Consider the following 10,853-nt stretch of genomic DNA (forward strand, 5'->3'; position numbering starts at 1 on the left):
TTGCTTTTTCGGAGTCAACGAGTTGAACGCCAACGTAACGGCAATGGCAACTACAACGACAGCTGAGACTCGTGATGGCGACGGCAGCGACAACCGCGCGTCGTGAAGCCAGGCAACGTGACGTATACTTCTCAAGACGTTGAATTTTCGTGGTATTTTTTAGGAGTTTCCAAATATTTAAATGTGTACAATGTAACGTATCACAAAGCGTGCTGCTAAGGTGTTCAGTAGTCGTTAGTATAATATAGGTTGGTTTTTATTTGGTGTGCATTTCGGTAACTATACGTTTAAATACATTAAAAAGCAACGCCAAAAATCTTTAGTGGCTTTTACAAAATTGAAGCAATTATCCGATGAAAATTTATTAAATCACATTTAAAACTACAAATAAATTTATAATGAATTAATTAATTGATAAAATTTTTAATAATTTTAAAAATTAGTAAACTTCCTTGTTATAAATTCTGCATGTTTTCTTGAGCAAATTGTGTTGTTGATTGAAAAGTAGTTAGTGAGGGCTTCCACCCATTATACGATGTCCAAAGCTGTCTCCCAGTATTTTTACAAAACCATGAAAGCTGTAGCGGAGACATACACCTGAAAAATGTTGTCTTGGCGCAAAATGCTTCTGTCCGATAGATGGCGCCAACTAGCGGGAAAAATCGATAAAAGAGTTGCAAGTTTTTTTCTGGTAACTAAGAAAATTAGGGGTGTTTAGAAAATTGAAATAAATGTATCTGTTATCGACTATTCCATTAAATATGCGCTTTTCTTGAACTACGAAATATTCATATAAATTCCAAATTCGCAAATTTTATTAGCAATCATCCCACACAAGATATCAAGATCTATTATATTCACGACACCATAAAGCTACGATCTTAAATTGTATTTTGTGGAAGCTTTCGTTCATATTTAGTATTTATTTATGAAAATTAGAAAAGTCGTATTACATTTTTCAATTTACAACTTCGATTATGTAAACCCATCAGTTCTATTTATTAAATTAAAGTACTTCCAATGTTAACTATGCAATAGCAAAGCTAGAAATAAATTTTTGCAGTTGAAGGCATAATTTATTTTCAACCAAATGTTCAAAACTATTGATGAGCTGCGCAATTAAAAAATTAACTAAAACGCATTTTTATTAAAGATTAAGATTCACTTAAATCTTAAGTAAGGATATAATTGAATAATTTTATGGATGACTAGGACCATAATTAAAAGGCTTAAGCTTGAATCACAAGGTAGATAAATAAACATCATTAAAAAAAACAAACAAAATATTAAATCTATTTTTATACCCGCTACCCATAGGGTAGAAGGGTATTATAACTTTGTGCCGGCAGGAAATGTATGTAACAGGTAGAAGGAGGCATCTCCGACCCTATAAAGTATATATATTCTTGATCAGCGTCAACAGCCGAGACGATACAGCCATGTCCGTCTGTCCGTCTGTCCGTCCGTCCGTCTGTCCGTCTGTCCGTATGAACACCTAGATCTCAGAGACTATAAGAGATAGAGCTATAATTTTTTTTCGACAGCATTTGTTATGTTTGCACGCAGATCAAGTTTGTTTCAAATTTTTGCCACGCCCACTTCCGCCCCTGCAAATCAAAAAAATCGAATAACAAGCGTAATTTTAAAGCTAGACTTACGATACAGTAATAACTATAGTAGTTATGATCTCTGCAAATTTGGTTGCGATCAGAAAAAAATTGTGGAAGTAATTAAAGAAATACTTTTGTATGGGCAAAAACGCCTACTTACTAGGGGTCTTAGTTGCTTTGGCTGAAAATCTGGTATATTGTGCCGTCTATGGTATATTTTGAATGCGGTACTATATCGATATACCACATATACCATTTGGTATATTTTTAGTATTTTTTGCAGTATATTTGGTATATTTTGAGAATATTACCGCAAAATATATTATTTTTATTCAAAATGGGTAGCGGGTATCTCACAGTCGAGTACACTCGACTGTAGCTTTCTTACTTGTTAAATCATACATTTTGTATTTTCAATTAAGAGTATTTTGTTATGTTATGCATATAAACTTAATTGTGATAAAAATAAACCATAAATAGATTATGAAATTTCTTCAATGCACTCGTTACTTAAAAATTGTGGTTGTTTATTTCATAATTTTTTTAATGTTCTTGTTAATTAGTCCAAATTAATTGAAATACACTAATAATAACTTGAACAAAAATAGACTGGTGCCTATTACAGATGAACAATTATTTCAGGATACAATGTTTGTTGTATTGTGAATACTGAGAACTTGTTCGAATGAGATGTGGGAGTAAGGCACCTGAAAATGAAACTGAACCTGAGTCGGCGTCTGTGTCTGTGTCTTTGATGTAAACGCATCCTTGGATTGTGGTAATTAGCCAATGGGCATGAAGACAATTAGGAGCTTTCTTTGTCATTTCACTTAAATTGCAAATGTAAAACAAACCATAATTAAAACATTTGTTGGCCGCAAAACGTGGGTAACCAGAGTAAATTGTAAATTACACGCTCGCTTAACCACTGGCCACCCCAGCCAAGAATTGGGCAAGATGTGCGATGTATTTAACATAGTGTGAGGTATGCGAGAGGTAAACGAGACTCTGAAGAGTGGTTGCAACATAAAATTGTAATTACAATTTCCTGACGCTTTAGCGAAACAGGAGACTCGAATAATATTCCCGCCTTCGTCACCGCCATCGCCACCGCCACCGCCCTCACATTTGTTAACATGCGCGTGCTAAAAAACGTTCTCCTTGATTTTGCCTATCGCTGTCACTAAGTGAGGGCTACGTGACAATTTGTTTGTTACGCGAATCTCCCCATCAAGCGACGACAATCCCCCTCACAAACCAAACCAAACCAAACCGAGTAAAAAACGAATCGCCGCCCCTCGTGGTCTGCTCTATTTCAACCCGAAAATTGTACCAACATGTGGTAACCCATAATTTACGCCGAGGGAGTTATCAATATGATTACCATTAGGTCTCAAGCATGGAATATCATTTGATGCTATTTTTACATATTTTTCCATTTCAGATATATAATACAACAAACGATGCTCGACACTAATCTTAATCTTTCAGAACAAGGCTAAATATTGTGACATGTAAGCGGCTCTTTAAATCGAAATCCCCCCAACTAAGCCTTTCACTCTCTTTCTCTTCTTTTTTTTATTTTGTAACAATTCAAATTACCTATTTGACAAATAAAGCGTTGTTAAGGACAACGAAACACTTTTAAATTTGCGCATAGAACACAAATTGTGAGATCAAAAACAAAAATTGAAAATTACCATCTGTCAAAATTCACGTCATTCCACGCAATCTGTCGTATTCTCCGAGAGCACAGGCTAATAATCCATTGGGTTACAGTGTTCGAATATATATGACTTGTGTGAATATCCTTTCAGTTGGACAGAGATAATTGCAGTGAACACTTTACACACACTGTGTGTATACGATGTGGCACTTATCGCTCTGTTTGTATGTCATTTCACCCGGTGCACTTGTCAAGTGTTGGCATACCGACTCTCATTAAAAAATACCCCTTCGATTTTACAGACAACCGCCGCAAACGGGGTGGAAGAGTTAAGTAATTGTGAACAGTAATGTGTTTGTTACCTTTGGCCTCAACTGGCACAGTAACGGCGGGTGTTCTTGGCGTTTAAAGTCTCTTTTATACCCCCAATTAGTTTTACAGATAGCGCTAATAGAGCATCAACAACAGTGGAGGGGGAAAAAGGTTCCGACTCAGATATTTTGTCGGCGGCTATCTTCGAAATCTTTCATATTTATTCTCAATCAAATTCAATCAATTCTCCGAGTAAGTAACACATTTACAATTCAATAGGATTCCACTCGAAATTTATGCGCAAATCAAATTTTAAAGCATCTATGTACAAACATTGATGATTGGGTTTGTGCGTAGAAAAAGATTTGCCAGTCCAGGAATTCCTTTGATGGAGTATTCTTGGTCTTGTGCTCCTTATTGGGGTTTATTTGCATACAAATGCTTTTATTTTTATACCCGCTACCCATAGGGTAGAAGGGTATTATAACTTTGTGCCGGCAGGAAATGTATGTAACAGGTAGAAGGAGGCATCTCCGACCCTATAAAGTATATATATTCTTGATCAGCGTCAACAGCCGAGACGATACAGCCATGTCCGTCTGTCCGTCTGTGTGTCTGTGTGTCTGTGTGTCTGTATGTCTGTGTGTCTGTCCGTCTGTCCGTCTGTCCGTATGAAACACTGGATCTCAGAGACTATAAGAGATAGAGCTATAATTTTTTCGACAGCATTTGTTATGTTTGCACGCAGATCAAGTTTGTTTCAAATTTTTGCCACGCCCACTTCCGCCCCCGCAAATCAAAAAAATCGAATAACAAGTGTAATTTTAAAGCTAGAGCTACGAATGGTATATACAATAATTACTGTAGTAGTTATGATTCCTGAAAATTTGGTTGCGATCAGATAAAAATTGTCGAAGTTATTTAGGAAATACTTTTGTATGGGAAAAACGCCTACTTACTAGGGGTCTTAGTTACTTTGGCTGACAATCTGGTATATTGAGCCGTCTATGGTATATTTTGAATGCGGTACTATATTGATATACCAAACATATCATTTGGTATATTTTTAGTATTTTTTTAAAAGTATTTTCGGTATATTTTCAAAATGATTCCGCAATATTTTGCCTTTATTAAAAATGGGTAGCGGGTATCTCACAGTCGAGCACACTCGACTGTAACTTTCTTACTTGTTCCATTTATTTGAGGATTGCTTACAGAGTATTGCTTAGTCGCTTACACCATATGGTTTTTTTTTTGTATTATATACTTTTTTTTGTATTGATCATATACTTTAGATTGTGTGTTTGTTTTTTGTATACAAAATTGTTTTTATGTTAATTTTTTTTTAGATATTTTATAAAATTTATATTCATTTAAATTTCGCTAGACGCAAAAAAAGAAGCTTGTAAATATGTAAATAATTTCTCTTAGGCATTTCTTATTTCTCTATTGAATAGAAAAAATGTTCTTAATATGAAATAACATTTTATGAAAAAAATCGAAAATAGGTAAACTTATAATGTAATGTGTTGGAGTAAAAGGTTTTTGGCTTAATTTTGAACTTTTTGAATTAAATATGATTTTTTTTTTTACGTACAAAACATTCAAATTGGGTTTTGATGTAGAAAAGTTTCTTTAGTTATGTTTACTAATAAATAAGTTTTGATTTTATGTGATTTCAATGAACCTGTTAAAACCCAATTTGATATCTGTATTTCAAATGTACATATGTGAGGATACGGATTCGTGGATTTGTTAATGTTTGTTAAACGAATTTATCTGCTTGCATAAGAATTATTGTGCCACTGCAAATTTCCACTTGCTGTGGGCTTTTGTACTAGGATTAGCCGAAAAATAATGAACCGCACAGCTCAAGCATTTGGTTGCTATTGGCTTTCCCATGAATAAGCAATATTTACTCGAGTGCGTAATCCACCTACTCCCCGATGAATGCGATGCACCGAGCTCGGCTGTGTGAGTGTGTAGGCTGGCAGGGAGCGCGGTCACTAAAAGAGCAATTGTTGCTGGGCATGAAATTCAAATACAAACAAAATGAACAATATCCATTCATGAACCTGTCAATCTTCAATTGAGTTGCGATTGTGTGAATGTGAAATTCAATTGCGAATGAATGTCCGTTTATCCCATGTGTTTATTTAGCCACTGAATGCCAGGGCGCCATCTGTTAACCTGCAACGGTTACTTACCGTCTATCTGTTCATGTGTGTGGATATCGTAACATATTCACACACTTGCACTTGCACTCATTTGTATTGGTAACAAGCAAACATTTATTTATATGGCGCATATTCTATTCGATGGATATTCGATGCTTAATTAGATATGGGAATATTGGCGAAATTGATCCAGAATGGAAAATTTTGGAAGTTCGTATCCAAACAGTAATTTTGAGATCAACTGAATTATTCCGATCACATATGTTTTAAATAAAATCAATAATAATCTAAGTTTGAAATATAATAATGATAGTGCCGAGTTCAAATTTAAAGATATTTTTAGTGATTTTTGAAAGTCGGTATCTTTGTAAATGAAGATATACTTATATTTATTGGATTTGAAATATAAAATTTTCCTTAATAGAATAAGGCATCTTACATTTGGTGGATTGATGCTTCAATCAGACATGTCCACTGACAATATAAGAAATTATTTTAGTAAGTATTTTTGCAGTACACATTTTGTTTATAATTTAGAACTTTTAGAAAGTTATTCTAATATTTTGTGGCTCTATATTTGGTGGTTGGGTACGTAAGCATCCCCTTCACAGAGTTTTCGTATTTGATGGCAGATTTTAAAAAGACTGGTCGAGACTGCTCGTTAGGTGAGCAGAAATGAAATGTGTAACCATCGATTCATGCGGCAGTTATCTTGAGGTTTAATACAAATCTGATGAACAGTGCAATAGAGTGTGGTCAAAATCACTTTAACTGCTGGTAATCATAGCATAATCTTCAAAATTTGCATGCGCGCTGTTCTCTTGAGCGAAGGCACTTGAGATCCTTATCGTGCAAATTATTCTCGTCACGTCTAACGTCTCTTATATGGTGTAGTATAGGATGGACGGTAAGGTAAGGTAAGGTAAGGAAGGTATCGTCATACCCGCCAAGTGCCCGCCAATTTAACTTAGCTGCCATCGTCCTTTGCTCTGTCCACAAGACAGAAAGATATGCGTTCATCTTGCGCTGTTGTTCCCCTTCATCCCCATCCTCATCTTCATCTTCGTCACCGTCATCGTCTTTAGTACATACTTATGTACGTTAGGCCGTGCTGAATGACCTGCACTGGATTGCTCTGGGCATTTTGGGAGAGCGACGACGCGTCGCGCCGGCTCGTTGTGGGTGTTTTGGCAGACAGCCTGTTCGATGGCTTGTTCAGAAAACTCGGACGCTTTACAGTAATTAGAGGGAGTCGTAGCTTTGATATCTTTCAGAGTAGAAACAACGCCGTCTTCGTTTGCCTCCTCAGCTTTGGTCTCAGCCTCATCCTCATCCTCGTACGGATGCTCGTTCTCGTCCTCATCATCAGTCTCTTCGCTTGAGCCCATTTGCAAACGGCTGCACACTATTTCGAGATCGAACTGATCGCCCTGCGGCATCAGGCATTAAATGAGAAGGCAAAAGGTATGAGCATCGAGTCTGGCACGGGCTTAGGCTCATATTTTTCAGAGCAAGATTGCACAGGGTTCGTGGTCGGTCCGTCTGTCCGTCCGTCCGTCCGTCCATTGCAGGAGCCATTCCATTGACGATAGAATTTGGATATGCAAAAATGTAAGGAATTTTTATAACTTAAACGAGAGAGTGCAATTTCCAACAATGCAACCAAAAATGTATAGCAAATTATTATATTAACCAGCTGGTATACATATGTGCTCTATAAGCTCAGCTAGCTGGCTAAGCTGACTCATATTTGGCACTTGCTCTAAGTGCTTCAAAAGCTGGCCAACACGTGCCATAAATGCTCAGCTAGGAGCGACAGAGAAAGAGAGAGAGAGAGAGAGAACAGAGAGACGACGCCACTCTAGCCTCAAAAAATGTGCATTTTTATTAGGCAGTCGAACACGGCGAGGGCTGCCGACTGGTTGCAAGCAGCATTATGTGGCATGCAGCTTGCAGCATGTTTCGCCATTGCTTTCGCAGAGCTATCAATAGCCGCCTGCCTCGACGGCGAGAAGCGACGGAGAAGCTACGCAGCCAACGGAGTTATTCGCAACTTGGTTGGCTGCTTGGTGTGGTGTGCCAGTTGCTGTGGTTGTGGCTGCTTGCTGCTTGCTGTGGCGGTTGCAGATTTGAGTGCGATGACAACACAGCAAATGCCAGGCAGAACAAGCAGGCAGGTAGGAAGGGAGGAGAACAAGACAAGTTTCAAGTCGAGCAGACCGAACTTGAGCTGACGAACTTTGGCGACTGTCGGATACTCTAATAAGGATAAAATTAAGTATACAACTAATGATGAGAAAAAACATAAGAGTAATACATTACTGGCATAATTAATGTAATATTGATAGCTAACTTTATTATGCAACTTTTCAATATTAAGACTGGCGTCTACTCGAAATCAAACCTAGTCCAAGACAACAGCGTAGTACCCGATTTTGGTGTAGGTGTAAGACATAAGAATATAAAGCAAATGTTATGCGCGCAAAATGCAAAGTCAAACGAACAAAATCCTATAATTAAACAATTATTGCAACTCCCACTTTTTGCTTGGGGCCACTTGCTGGATTCTGGACCCTTGCGCTATGTGCACTACTCCTCCTTTTTGAGATCATGACGGTCGCAGTCGCAGTCGCAAAGGGACTGGAACAGCGACTGTGACTGCGACTGGGACTGGGTCTGAAGCAGCGAAGGAGTAAAAAGGAGGAGCGACGGCAAGTACTTCTGCCAGTATGTTGCAGATGTGGCACACATTTGAGGCAGAAGCTCGTGCTCCACCTCTGTCTGATTGTCAGACACACACAGAGTGTGTGTGTGCGGGGCACAACTTTGATTTTGGGTGCCATACAACAGCGACTTTGCCCCCAAAGTGATCTAGTTGTAATTGCTCGACAATAAGATACTGCGTATGCATTGTGTAAACTTCTTATTTTATTTGAACATAATGCAGCTAATGATGCGTCTGCGATGCATTACAAGTCTAACAAGGGAATTTTGCGGGAAAAAGTTGGAAGAAGGCTGAGAAGAAGAAAGAAACACAAGCCGCCAATGAGGCCGCCCTTTCAGAGTTCAGACGTACTTCGAAGTAAGTCGAAAATGTGAGATGAAAAATAAAACTAAGAACATAATAAATTGTTTAAGAAGAGCCGATCTCACCCCCAAATCTGTGGCACAGGCAGTACACACACTCTTGGCCAAAAGGCGACCTGCTCCTGTTGGATGCGGGGCCCCAACTCGTTTATCTCTCTCTCTACAAACCGCCAGGTTGTCTCCGCTCGACCACAGCATAACACAGCACAGCGCAACGCAACGCAACGCATACGATAATTAACACACAAGAGCGGGGCGTGATGAGGAGCGACCGCTCCGCAGAACCAAACAAATTATTAAAAATGAATTAGTGGAAATATAAATATGTATATGAATTTTAAAATTCCATACACAAAACTCGTAAATACCTCTTCGAGTTTCGACTACTACTACTACAACTACTACTACTACTTCTGATGCTGCTGATCTCTACTATACTCGGACTTGGAGTCCAACTAAGGAACGCACGTGCGCCACAACTGATGATTGCCTCCATAACATAACTGTGGCAGTTTCAGGCACTGATGATGCCTCTGGCCCTTGGCTGAGAGGCCAACAGGTCTCTGCAATTGAACACGAATGAATCGTTAGGTTTGATTTTCTAGAAATATAAAAACTCATTAAATACTAATCTATTCTCAATTTCATTCGTATGCCCTGTACCCAATACATATACCTAATGACACTGATTGCTCTTCGAGTCAAAAACAAAAAAACGGTATTGCGAGACGCAGATGCATACACAATTTTTGGGCCAGGTCATTTGTTATCTTTCAGTTGGGTCGGCTGCATGCAGTAGTTACTACACTTATGATTAACTACCATTTTCGATAATTACCTATGCAAATATTCATTAGGTGGAACACTTATCACAAAAGGATTCCTATAATTATTATTATTACGCATGCCCATTACTTTTCTATTTATCATAAACTTCAAGAGTTGCATCTAAGCATTCGTTAATTAGTTTGACATTTTGAAAACATACACACTACAAATATTAAATACAGAATGTATTTTCTTTATGTTTTTCTATGAGTCGATGGCCTTAGCTGTTAGCACTCCCTTCTTTTAGTTATTATATTATTTTGTATAATAATTAACATGTAAATAATTAATAATAATAATAATATATTTTTCTTTTAGGAAAAACCCTTAGTGAAAACAAAATATAATATATAATATAACTTGACTTTCACAAATTTAGAATGAAACAAATTAATATAACAATTCTAATAGCCTATTTTTTACAATTCTTTAAATAGTTTCTTTAACATTTCTCTGATTTAATTTTTTTACACTTTATATAATTTTGATGCAACAATAATATTAATAACACTGTATTTGCTAGAAAGAAGAATAAAGTATATACCTTGGTGTAATTCTTCCATAAATCCTACAAATTAAAAAAAACGAACTATGTAGATACATGTTGTATTTATATGTTCTATTTGGACCTAACATTTTTCAAATATGTTACTTTATTTCTATGGTCATCAAGTACTAAATACTACATTCATAAAATAAGATATTCAATAAATTGTTATGAAATTAATAGATTTTTTTCGAATTACATATCTTCAACATTTTCTGAAAGTTTGTTTATAGTTTTCTTATTTGACCACTTTATTTAACTTTCATCTTACATTGAAGTAATATACATATTTTAAGAAACAGTGTTTAAAATTTACATATAAATATATAATATTAATAAATATAATTCTTGCAAAATTCCTACATATATAAGTACGCACTAGACATGTTGTTTTCTTTTTCATTTTTTCTGATCAATTAATTTTTTTTCAATTTTTGTAATTTATTTATCCACAACTGAAACTCCAGCAACTTTTAGTAATAATGAAAAATTAATAATATCTTTTTTAGCATTAACTATTTATAACTTATTTATTTAATAGGAATATAATAAATGGGCTTCTATTACTTTTCATTTTCCTAGACATGTCACTTTTCACTTTTACTATTCACATCTACACACTCTAG

The sequence above is a fragment of the Drosophila nasuta genome, chromosome 3 (assembly GCF_023558535.2).
Source record: "Drosophila nasuta strain 15112-1781.00 chromosome 3, ASM2355853v1, whole genome shotgun sequence".
NCBI lineage: Eukaryota > Metazoa > Arthropoda > Insecta > Diptera > Drosophilidae > Drosophila > Drosophila nasuta.